Raw genomic sequence first — 13,254 nt, 5'->3', positions numbered from 1 at the left:
CTCGGGATACTTATAAGATACTACCATGATTTTTTCAGATTTTTTGGTCCAAAAATAAATTAGGCCAAAAACCGGCCTTACCGACCCTCCCCCTTTACATTTATTTACATTTTACTAATTTATTTAAAAGTCTTAAAAAATGCGTCAAAGAAATCTATTTAAATGTGTGAATTGAAATAATTTTAGCTCTAGAGAGGCGGAGTTGAATTGATTATAATTAAATTTTCAAAACTTATATTCTACATGAAGGAATTAAAACAATTTATTACACATATTTTTTGAACTTATTAGAAGGAATTAAATAATCTCAAAATATGAACACTCTTAAGGAACAGAAGACATCTCTGTGAGGTTATCTTTCAGTACAATTAGAAGGAATTAAATATATTGAAAATACGATCTCTTTTGAGGAATAGGAACCCATGTGGCGGCCGCCATGGAAATATAAATAAATTTGTTTTTGAGATATCCTATTCTTATAATGACATTTTAGACAGGTGGAAAAATGGCGCGTTCAAAATAATAGAGTAATCTTCACTTTTACACTGAAATCTTAGATTTCTCAAGATTTTGAAATAAAATTTTGAAGCTTTCCAAGGATGTTTAAATTATTTAAAAAGAAAATAACAGAATTTCTCATTTAAGAAGTGTTCAATTAAAATTTTTTCAATTTTTCAATATTTGATGTTTCTAGCTGAAAGTTCCTTAAAATTATATAATTTTAAAATTTTAAAGTTCATTGATTGATTTTTTTATGTAGAGCATTGAAAATGATAATGTGGATGTACATTTTGTTACATGGAAAAATGTTAGTACCTTCAATTTTATACGCGTAAATTATTGAGCATTTGAATACAACATTTCTAAATTAAAAACCTTTAAATTTCAATTTTAAAATTTTAAAATTTAACTATTCTACTTTGAATGCTTTCATTTACAGCTCAGTTCTTATTAACTCAAATGGAAAATTGTTTAGCTTTAGTGTTCCATTTTTTAAACTTCATTGACCGTGAAAAATGTTCGCGAACTCGAAAAAAACCGGGAAATGACCGGAAATTTATTTCGTCGATTAAAACGGCCACCCTGAAAAAGATGAGTTTTCAAATGGAACAGTTTAAATGCAGATTCTGAACTTTTTCTCAATTATTCACTTCCTATCGTGAAGTCTTCTTTCTGAATTGGTTTCATAATCTGAACATGTGACTTTGTGTACCCTGAGAGGGTTCTTTTGTTCTCATTTAGTGCTTATGTATATACGAAATATGAAAACTTCTATTATCATAATATAAGATATGATATGATATCGATATTTTGCATTTATTTGTTTCTGCTTTCAGCCCGAAAACAATATTCTTTTTTCTTCTTGTGTGGATGATACTTCATTTCATTCGCGTTAAAAGGTACAATTCCTCAGGTGCAATGAGAGGTTATGTTATCCATATTTCTAAGTATTTCTTCCATATTACAAGTTAGATGTTATATATTTGTTTATACTTTAGATTAAGCATATAAAAAATTGCATTATTTTCAAACTAATTCCATTTATTTATAAACTATATAATTTCTTTATCTTTAACTTACAATCTTCGCTCATTGCATTTACTTCCTTTCAAATATACTGCATTCTCGCGCGCTCACTTAACCAATATGGCTAGACCGTGTATTCTTAGATCATGGTGACACCGCTCGGTGCAATCGAAAGAGAACACGAAAATATACCTTATAGGCCAGTCAACGAAGCTGGATGAGGAGGCTTAAATGGAAATAATTTATAACAATGAACTTAGTTGTCAGGAAGCTCCCTTAGGGGGTATTAAAACACCTCCCAAAATTCAGTAAATTGGGGGGGGGGCGCTCGAGCCGTCATCTTCCAATATGGCGGATTATTTAATGTTTTTAGATTTTCCATGGAAACGGCTGTTTTTAGAGCAAAATAAGTTATACAATAAGACACTCTAAATTTTTTTTTGAATAAAAAGGTTATATAAAACATTGCCATAAAGTGAATAGTTTGTCCGGAAAATTGAAAAGATTGAACATTTTTGGAAGTTCATTATTTTTGCATTTATGAGCGATTGCCTCAATGAAAACGAGTGCAGTTTATTATTTCGAGCTTGGCTGAAGGTAAGCTACCGTGCAATATCGATAATTTCGTTGTAGCTATATTAATTATTTACTACTGAAAATTATTTTGATCATTTTCAATGCTTAATTTGAAGAAGTTGCTTTCATTTCTCGAAGTAGAGACTTTGTCATTTACCTTTCCTTATGTCTTAACAACGCATCCGCAAATCTTCGAAATTTTAAATTAATTTTTTGATATTCAAAAACACCTTTTTTTGAACCTGTGTCAAAACTCTCGGAAAATCCGATTTGAGCCTGGGGGGTGAAGTAATAACGATGTATTTACTGCAGGCCCACTTTTTTCTTCAAACGATAGAAAACATAATGCACCCATCGTAAATAATCTCAACTCCTTCCATGTGCCTGGGACCCTTCGAACTGCATTTCCCAGTGCCTGAAGCGACCACTGTCATGTGGCCACAGGCGACTATCGGCGTCCCTCTTCCGCCAAAGCAAATACGCGAGGGCAAGCGAGAGAGTAACGGGCTTGTTAGTACAGTCAATCACAGTCATTTCTATTTTTGTAAGAAAACTTTTCTTCTCCCGCTAACATTTCACGTCTATTAAACGCGTTTTTTGTATCAGAAAAAAATCATATCATTACTGATTTTTGCATGAAGCATTCCAAAGGTGTTCCAATGATCTTATCAAAATTCAGTAATGATCGGATTAAAATTAAGCTTACAATCAAGCTCTAAAGTGAATTTAAACCTTTCGTTTGACACGACTCCAAATTATTTCTGGCTTCACATCTACTGTTGTTTACATAGAAAGTCATTTGTAAAATAATAATTTCGAAGACAATCTAACAAGAACAGAAAATTATTAACATTCCATGAAACAATTCAGATTAATACTTCAAGGGGAAGATAATAAAATAACCATTTTTGTATCTCCATTCTTCTCCCACTAACATTTCACGTCTATTAAACGTGTTTTTTGTATCAGAAAAAAATCATATCATTACTGATTTCTGCATGAAACATTCCAAAGGTGTTCCAATGATCTTATCCAAATTCAGTAATGATCGGATTAAAATTAAGCTTACAATCAAGCTCTGAAGTGAATTTAAACCTTTCGTTTGACACGTCTCCAAATTACTTCTGGCTTCACATCTACTGTTGTTTACATAGAAAGTCATTTGTAAAATATTAATTTCGAAGACAATCTAACAAGAACAGAAAATCATTAACATTCCATGAAATAATTCAGATTAATACTTCAAGGGGAAGATAATAAAATAACCATTTTTGTATCTCCATTCTTCTCCCGCTAACATTTCACGTCTATCAAACGCGTTTTTGTATCAGAAAAAAATCATATAATTATTGATTTTTGCATGAAGCATTACAAAGGTGCTCCAATGTTCGTATTAAAATTCAGTAATGATCGGATTAAAATTAAGCTTATTATTATTACTATTATTACTATAACTATATATTTACTATTTTTAATTGAAAAATTACTTCGGAAAAATGTATTTTGTAACTAAATGCTTTCACTAAATTAAAAATATTGGCTCAGTGTAAAATATTAATTCATGTTATTTTAAATTTTTTGATTACAAACAATAATAATTATTTTATATTTATCAATATTTGACTGTTTATTCAAGCCGAATAAATCAAAACCGAATATTTAAAAATAAACAATTTGAAATTGAATTGTTTTACCTGGGAAAACTTAAATCGTTAAAATTTCGAATATCTTTTGAGCTTTGAACGTTACTATTTTGATTGTTATTTAAAAGTAAAGGTTTAGTGTCTAAGTGAAATGTTTCAATTTAGATGTTTAAATAGCAATTGGACCCTTATTATTTCTATACGAATTTTGAGTAATTTTAATAGGTGTTTGGAAGTTTTGAAAAGATTGAAAATTAATTAAAAACTTAAAATGATTTCATATAATTTAAACGAAGTTTGTACCAACAAAATTCGGCTAGTCGAACCGAAATTTAGGTGCAAATAGCCACAGTCTAATTTAAAATAAAATGTCGATCTTTGCAGATTTAAAAAAAATGATAAACTTTTTAAAAATTGTGAAAGGATTCAAAAGAATAAAACATTTTCGTTAGATTCCTAGGAAAACTGAATACCATTTTTTATTTTGGAATATTATTTACAAAGAATACTTTAAAAGATTTTAAAAGATTTTCAAAATGTTAAAAGAGTCTAGAATATTTTAACATGATTTTTTACAATTTGCGAAATTTCTAAAAGTTGAACGAAGAATTCTATTAATTTCAAAAGACATTCAGAAATTCGAAAAACATTTCAAAAATAATTTTAAAGTTGCATATATTTAAAATAACTTCTAGATTTAACAAGATTTTGAAATAAAATTTGAAGTTTTTAGTAGTTGAAAATTCGTTTGATTTATTTGTTAACTGTAAAGCTTGATTATAAGCTTACTTTTAATCCGATCATTACTGAAGTTTGATACGATCATTGCAGCACCGTTGGAATGCTTCATGCAAAAATCAGTAATGATATGATTTTTTCAGATACAAAAAACGCGTTTAATAGATGTGAAATGTTAGCGGGAGAAGAAAGGTTCTCTTACAAAAATAGAAATAACTGTGCTTGACTGTACTAACAAGCCCGTTACTCTCTCGCTTGCCCTCGCGTATTTGCTTTGGCGGAAGAGGGACGCCGATAGTCGCCTGTGGCCACATGACAGTGGTCGCTTAAGGCACTGGGAAATGCAGTTCGAAGGGTCCCAGGCACATTGAAAGAGTTGAGATTATTTACGATGGGTGCATTATGTTTTCTATCGTTTGAAGAAAAAAGTGGGCCTGCAGTAAATACATCGTTATTACTTCACCCCCAAGCTCAACTCGGATTTTCCAATAGTTTTGACACAGGTTCAGAAAAAGGCGGTTTTTAATGTCAAAAAATTAATTTAAAATTTGGAAAATTTGCGGATGCATTGTTAAGACATAAGGAAGGTTAATGACAAAGTCCCTACTTTGAGAAATGAAAAAAACATTAAATAGGCCGCCAGATTGGAAGATGGCGGCTCGAGCCCCCCCCCCCCCCCCCCCCCCAAATTTACTGAATTTTGGGAGGTGTTTCAAGACCCCTAAGGAAGCTTCCTGCCAACTAAGTTCATTGTTATAAATTTTTTCCATTTAAAGTCCTTCCTTGACTGGCTTATTATTGAGTCTGGGATCCAAGAGCACTTGAGCATCCATTTTAGGTCCTGATGATTTGATGATTGATTCTTGTGCAGAATGTTCTCCTGATACCGAATATATCGGGCGCACATAGCGAATTCCGGGTCGTTTTGTTGTTATTTGACATTTTATGTGTTTAGATAAAAAATGTCATATCTCTGAAAATTATTAAAGTTTTGAAAATATTTTTCCATATTCATTTATAGAAGTGTGATATGCACAAATTTTGTTGATAGTGTATGTTGATTTAATTGATAGTTTTCGAGAAAAACAATCAAATAGCGTTTTAATAAAAAACTATTTCGACAGTACATTTTTTGTCATTTAATAATTTTTGCTGGAATCAAACAGAACTACTAAGAAAATACAGTTGGTTTTGAAATTTTTAAAATTAGATTATTAGTTTAGTTTTGACAAAATTCTAAATAAGTACAAAGTTTTCACGTCTATGTGTACGAGTGTTAGTAAGAGCTTTGAAAGGACAGGCAGGAAGGGGGGTCTCGGAAGCTGCAGGTTTTCAATCTGAACCGCAACCTCACACACAAGCACACACGCGCAAACATCCTACTTAATAGAATTTTCTAAACCAATAGCCTAATTAAAAAAAATTAAAAACAAATTGTCTTCGACTCAGCTAGTTCTATATGATTCCAGAAAAAAATATATGAAATGATAAAAAATGTACTGTAAAAATGGTTTTTCATTAAAAAGCTATTTTATTATTTTGCTCCAAAACTATCAATTAAATCAACATACACTAGCAACAAAATTTGTGCATATCACACTTCTTTAAATGAATATGGAAAAATATTTTCAAAACTTTAATAATTTTCAGAGAGATGACATTTTTTATCTAAACACATAGAATGTCAAATAACAACAAAACGACCTGGAATTCGGTTTGTGCACCCGATATATTCGGAATCAGTAGAACATTCTGGACAAGAATCAATCATCAAATTATCAGGACCTAAAATGGATGCTCACTCTACTCTTCGGATCCCAGACTAATTCTAACACCTCCACTATTTGAGTGTTTTCGATATGCCTTTTTTTATTTTTTGATTGATTATGACAGTATTACTCTTTTAGTTACACTCATTTTATAGCAATACAATTTGGTTACAATAATCTTAGTACGCACTTAATCGAAATTTTCAAAACTTAAGGCTTTCGTGAACACGTCCGCACACTGCTCGTTCGTGTTTACATAAATTGTGTCAATCGAACCGTCACGCAATTTTTCACATATAAATTGATAACGAACGTCTATGTGTTTGGACCTACGATGAATCTCCGGATTACGGTTTAGTTTAATCGCACTTTGATTTTCTACTAGTAGAGTCGTTGGCCCAACCCATCCGTGTCAGATATCGTGCAACATTTTGCGAAGCCAGATGGCTTCTTTTGTCGCCTCGCTCGCCGCTATGAATTCCGCCTCGGCCGTACTGAGACTAACAGTACTCTGTCTCCGTGACGACCATACTACGCAATTTTCATTCAATAGAAAAACATAGCCACTGGTTGATCTACGAGTAACAATGTCTCCAGCATAATCCGCGTCCGAATACCCAATGAGTCCGTTAGCTGCGCGATTACTACAAAACAGCAATCCAAGGGAACGCGTCCCTTTTAAGTACCGCAGGATGCGTTTCGCTGCGCGCCAATGCGACTCGTCGTAATTATCCAGATATCTTCTGACTACACCGACGGCATACGTGATGTCGGGGCGCGAAATCACTCATAAATACAACAAAGATCCGACTAGTTCGCGATAAGGGAGTTTTAACTCATTCTTGACGGTTAGATACGTTAGCTTTTCGCTCGGATCGGCTGGAGTTTTGACGGCATTCGAATCTAACATTTCAAACCTTCTCAGAATCTTGTCAATATATGCCTCTTGGCTTATAAAAATATAATTATCATACTGTAAAATCTCCATGCCGACATGGAGTATCGAACTCTTTTTAAGAACGGTTACTAAATCGTTGAGAATGTCACGATTGCGGCACAACAAGAGCCCGTCGTCGACGTGTACTAAACGCGAAATCTCGACCTTCCCGTACCCTTCGACCTTTAGACGCGTGTCGTCGCCAAGGTGTACATATTCGTCTCGCATGGGCGTGAATCCGAGAAGCACTCACGTCGGCATGAGTAGTGGCGGGAGGCGCCACTATTGAGAAGCCAGAGTTGATCGTCGTCCATTTCGCGGAACCAGTTCGAGTACAAAATTTGTTTTTCTGCCTTTCCGGGTATTTCGCTATTCGATGAAACAATGAACGCTCTAAAATTCACGGAATCTTGGCCGTCTTTAGGAGGATTTCGATTTTCGTTATTTGCTTTACCTGGTTTTTTTTTTCGTTTCTTCGCGCGTAACACTATCTCGCGATATGACCGCTTTTTTTTAAAAAGTTATAAATAACGCTTTTCTTATTTTTATCCGGGTTGCCGTCATTCAATGAAAAGTCCTTCTTACCTTGGTTCTTCGCCAAGCTGGTGGTCGCTAGTGCGCTGGTCAGGTCGTCCACGTTGCATAGGCGGGATTCTTCGCGCAGAATTCTCTCGCGTAGTTTTTCCAGAGTTCGATCCTTTTCAGGGAGGCTGTCCCACGCTGATATGAATGGGCTACTTTTTGACGGTAGTCTTCCGATGATCTTTGCCATTATCATGATGTACGAAATGGTCTCCCCAACGTCCTTGAGTTGATTCGCGAGGTTTTCCGCTTTCGCCATGTGCTGTACCGCTTAGTCGCCTGACGCCATCTTATATTCGTGAAACCTCGTGGTGAGAGTGAGTTTATTTGTAGCACACTTTTGTTCGTGGATACTCGACCTTTTTTCCCACATTGAATTGGGAGATGTGCAGGTGATTAGGTAGTCGAGCTGAGTATAGTCCATAGACGACAAAACGTAGATCGCCTTGGCGTCTTTCTGGATCCATTTTAGGAGAGCTACAGCATTTGCCTGGGTGTCTTCTGGTTTAGCTTCAGTGCCTTCTACAATTCCCATGAGGCCTTGAGACACAAAAATCGCTCTCATCTGGAATTTCCATAGTTGGAAATTTTGGCCTTTAAATTTCGTCACGTTTCGAAAATCCGGGACGTTATTGTCCGACATAATGACTGATTTGCCAAGTAACGTGAGTCCGTTGAACAAAATCACTCGAGCGAAAAAAAAACGTTGTGTGAATACGCGTGAACGCGAACAGTTTCTTCACACTCTCACAAAGAATCTCACTTTAAAATACTTTACGCGAAAAATTGTCCTTCTCTAGGCCACCGCGTGGTTGGGCCCATAACCTGTTCAAGAAACGAGGAAGGGTTGCGCGTAAATAAAAAAAATAAATTCTAGACAACGATGGATTTATTGATTAGACGTTACTCGCTCGGGTGCTAAGCCGATTCTACCCCCGGCAGTGACGCCTTTCGGTGCGCGCTGGCGCCATTACCCCCCCTTTCACAGTAAGGCCTTCGGAGACGAAACAGCATACAGCGACGTAAATATAAATGGTCGAGAGCACGAAAATATACCTTATTCTAACCATTATTTTACTTATTAATGCTTTTTTTGCAAAAACTATTGATCTCATCGAATAAGTGTCGGGACAACTTTTATTCCTCTTCTCTTCCTCTACAATAATGCAAAAGAAAATTTTTTTAATACTGAACGGTAATTCAATAATTGATTGATAATGAAATTTAATTAATCGCTTATATCTCGAGAACGCCATAAATGCCAGAGGGGTATCACGCAGATTAGGAATCATGAGATCAGCCTGAACAAGAATCATTAACAACATTGAATATAAAATGCGAATCCGACGGAAGTGGGTATGAAGTCCGGACTAAAATGGTTGGGTAAGGAATCCTTTTTTTTTTAAATAGATTTCACGTTTTGATGAAGGATGATGACTTTGAATTAAAACCTGCCAAGAGGTTTTAATTTTTTATTTCGGATACCTGTTACAGATACGCATTTATAAAATTAAAATAATTATTGCCACCAAACTGTATACATTTATTGTGCATCGGCAGCGACTGTCAAGAAATAACAGGTAAGTGGTGCAGGACAATAAGAAGCATACGACTATCGACGTTCCGGATCTAGCGTATTCTTAGCACGTGTCATCAATGCACATACCTGAACCCATGCGTATGAAGATACCATATTTTTAAACCAGGTATTCTGGTCATACTTCACAAGGATGACCACCCCATTCTATTTTTATTCAACATGCATCCTATTATCTTTTGTTTGTTTTAATTACGTATGTTAAATATGATTATGTATGTTACCTTATTTATTATGCACATCATCTTCCGATCACGTCTTTCTGACTACACTAGTAGAGGCAGCCATAATTTTCTCCACGGCTACCTGTGTACCTTTTCTCTTCCAGTGTGCAGTAAACCTATCCCTCACTGGGTTCGAAGTTGCTCCAGGCCCTCGATGCTACTTTCCCTGTGGAGATAATCCCTTTGTCTTTCAGCCTAGATCTATTCGTATTTGAAACATATCAGTATGTCCTAGAAAACCATATGAGTATACAAAATTATATTAAGTCTAATCTAATAAAGAATAAATATGACATGAAGTTTTTTCAGATGAAAAATCATAAAAAATTTCACTTTTAGTCTACTTTTAATGGAATTATAAATTAATTCAAGTTAAGAAACGTAATTCTTTGGAAAAGTTATTATTATTATTTAAATCCATATTCTTTTTTCACTTAAATTGAAACTGAATGAATACAACCCTATAAGAAAAATTAAGTTTTCTTAGTTAAAACATCATTTTGTTTTGGTTGAAAGGTCTGCCATAGTATTTCGGATTCAAAATTCATATTGTTTAGTTAAGAAATCTACTATTTGGTTAAAAAGTTAATTCAATTTTTTAAAATGCAACACTATTTTGTGAGTCACCTTTTTGGTGAAAAGTTGAACTATTTGGTTCAAAGATAAATTACTTTGTTAAAAAATTATTTTTTTGTTCAAATATTCATCTCTTTGGTAAAAAATTCCATTAATTGATTAAAAATTCGTTTCATTTTTGGTTGTACTTCTTCTCTTTTCCTATTTAATTTTTACTGCAATTTGTACGAATTTTCTAATCGGTAGATTTATATAACTATTTCAGAAAATATTTTATGCAAGAAATTACTCAGCAAAAAGATTAATTTTCTTCTAAATAAATACGAATTTTTAACAAGATACATCAATTTTATAGTACTGGAGATGAATTTTTTAATGCGAATATCAAATAATCAAATTTTGAAACAAAATAATTTAATTCAATTAATTTCAATTGCCAAATCAATTACTATCTACCAAAAAGTTTCTTCCAAAGTTTACTTGGAAAAATAAGTCAATTTTCAACCAAAGAGACGAATTTTTAACTAAAATAATAAATCTTCAACAAAACAGACCAATTTTCAATTAAGCAATTGAAGAAACACAAGCCGGAGACGTTACCACTTACCTAAAACACAAAAGATACTACACGGAGAGAACTGTTATAGTATATGCTACTATTTCCGTTTAGTAAGCTAAAGTATCGTAATAGTAACTAAGTGATGGTTAAAATCTACTACACGCTGTTTAGTTTCATTGGGTTGCTTTTACTAAACAGCGTAGTACGGGCCTTGACTACCTGTATAGTAAAAGCAACTTCTCTGGATCATCGTTTAGTAAATACAATACTCTACCTCGCCGTTTAGTAAAAGGAACTACTCAGTTTCATCCCCTTCCTCTTCCCCCAGCTCTTTCTATGAACAGTGCTTGCTTGTGTTGGTTGGACGCGTGTGTAGTGCAAACATATTACCGTACGCTTCGAAGTATATAGTTTTCCTAACGTTGTGTGGAGTTTTTTGCTTGACCGAGTTCTGTGTACAGTGAATGGGGATGGTCACGCTCATATCAAGCTGGGGTTTTTCTTCGTATGTGAAAGTGTTTGAAGGTAAGTTACAACTGCAGATAGAATAAACAGCACGGTGACGCGCTCGCTATGCTAACCTCAAAATTTGTTTCATATCTTTTTTTGCCCAACTCACGTTCACACGAATTCCTCTGTATGTATATTTAAAACTTGTTTAGCTCCAATAGGAGGCAGTAAAGAACATTTGTATCTTCTTGAAAATTTATAATTAGATAACAGAATTATAGGAATTTAGGAATGTAAAGCCTTCTGCAGTGTTGTCGTGAGTTCGCTATTATGCAACCAATGTAATTTGTTATAATATAATAAAATATTATTTTTCTGATTTGCAGATAATAAAATTGAAGTGCCCACTCTTTATTTATTAAATTTTGAGGCACTGAGCGTCTTCATTCCTCCAATAGGGGATAGGCTGAAATTTTTGGGTAGACTTGAAGATTTTAAGAGGGATAGAGAGGTATGTATAAGAAGAAATGTTTATTACAATGTACACTAAACGAATACGCTTATTATTTTTTTTAATGAATTTTTTGTTCTTGCAGGTGATTGTTGATGTGGTAGATGAGGAAGTAATTCTGGATGCGGAAACTCCAGAATTTACAGAGATTCCAGAGTCCTCAATAACTGACGCATCCTCTGAGGCGCCTACAGAGGAACAGAATAAGAGGCTCGTACCTTGCCCTGAAACTCGAAAGACAAGGAGGAGAGTAGATGAGCCTACTTCTGTGAGTATATATCTTCCAGAAATCTTTTAAAATTTGATTTTTAATAATTAGTAGTAGACCGAATCCATTTCAAAGGTCGCAGATCCTAAAGTTAAAGTCGCAGAATCTCTCAGGGAAAAAATATTTTAATTTTTTAAAAGAAATTAGGCGATGCATATTTTTGCGATTAGTGTGAAAAAATGTTCACAAAGTTATGCGTATTTAAATTTTTGGTTTCGTTTTTCGAAAGACCTTTAATTATTTCTTTACAGTTATACACTCAGAATACAATAATTTACGCATATAAAATTGAAAGTACTAACATATTTTTAATATAAAAAAATATAAATCCACGTTATCATTTTCAATGTTCTGAATTAAAAAATCAATCAATGGACTCTAAAATTGTCAAAATTATATAATTTTGAGGACTTTTAAGCTAGAAACATCAAATATTGAAAAATTAAAAAATGTTAACTGAACACTACTTAAATTAGAAATCCTATTATTTTCTTTTTAAATATTTTAAACATACTTGGAAAGCTTCAAAATTTTATTATGAAATCTTGAGAAATTTAGAAATTCTTTTAAATTTAAAATTATTTTAGAAATTTTTTCAGAACTATTAAATACCAGTCAAAATGAATTAAATTTTTTCTAACATTTTCAGAAAATCCTGCAAATTGTAGAAAATTTCTTTATAATTTGGATTTATAAATAACAATTGAACATTTATCATTTCTAGGTGAAATTTGAGTAATTTTAGGAGATATGTAGAAGTTTAGAAAAGATTCAAACTTGAAATGATAGCCTAATATAAAATAAAATGTAGATTTTCGCAGATTTTAAACAAAAAAATTAGATTCTTTTCAAGGATTGTGAAAGGCTTCAAAGTATAATAACATTTTCTTAAGATTCCTAGGAAAATTAGAAATAACTTGTAATTATGAAAAATTATTTTAAGATAATATTCAAAAAGTGTTTCAAAGATTTAAACAAAATTTTCAAAAAAGATTCTAGAAGATTTTAAGAAAAATTTCTTAACTTTGCAAAATAATTTGGAACCTTTTTAAAACTGCTAAATATCTCTTTAAATTACTCGAATTTTTCTACAAATATTAATTTGTAAATTATACATCAAAATTTAAAAATTTCACTTAGAAATTAAGCATTTTTCGAATACAACAAATATAATTGTAACGTTCAAAGTTTAAAGGCACTTCGAAATTTTAACGATTCCAGGTTTTCTATGTCAAACAATACAGTTAAAGATTCTTTACTTTTAAATATTTGATTTCAAATTACTTGTCTTAAATAA

At 32.9% G+C, this 13,254-nt stretch overlaps 1 protein-coding gene across 9 annotated transcripts in view; it reads right to left on the bottom strand.

Annotated features, from left to right (window-relative positions):
• Positions 1-13,254, bottom strand: part of LOC117177683 (epidermal growth factor receptor-like) — a 326,636-nt gene that overhangs the window by 221,575 nt on the left and 91,807 nt on the right. For 8 of the 9 annotated variants that reach the window (XM_033368525.1, XM_033368523.1, XM_033368518.1 and 5 more), the window contains one exon: positions 9,594-9,824. The exons of the other annotated variant lie outside the window; for it this stretch is intronic. The gene's annotated coding sequence lies outside the window, so the exon portion shown is untranslated. The remainder of the gene's footprint in view (positions 1-9,593; positions 9,825-13,254) is intronic. 9 annotated transcript variants of the gene reach the window in all.

This window comes from Belonocnema kinseyi, chromosome 8 (genome assembly GCF_010883055.1).
Source record: "Belonocnema kinseyi isolate 2016_QV_RU_SX_M_011 chromosome 8, B_treatae_v1, whole genome shotgun sequence".
NCBI lineage: Eukaryota > Metazoa > Arthropoda > Insecta > Hymenoptera > Cynipidae > Belonocnema > Belonocnema kinseyi.
The sequence above is the reverse complement of the archived record's forward strand: the minus strand, read 5'-3'. Positions and strand labels throughout refer to the sequence as shown.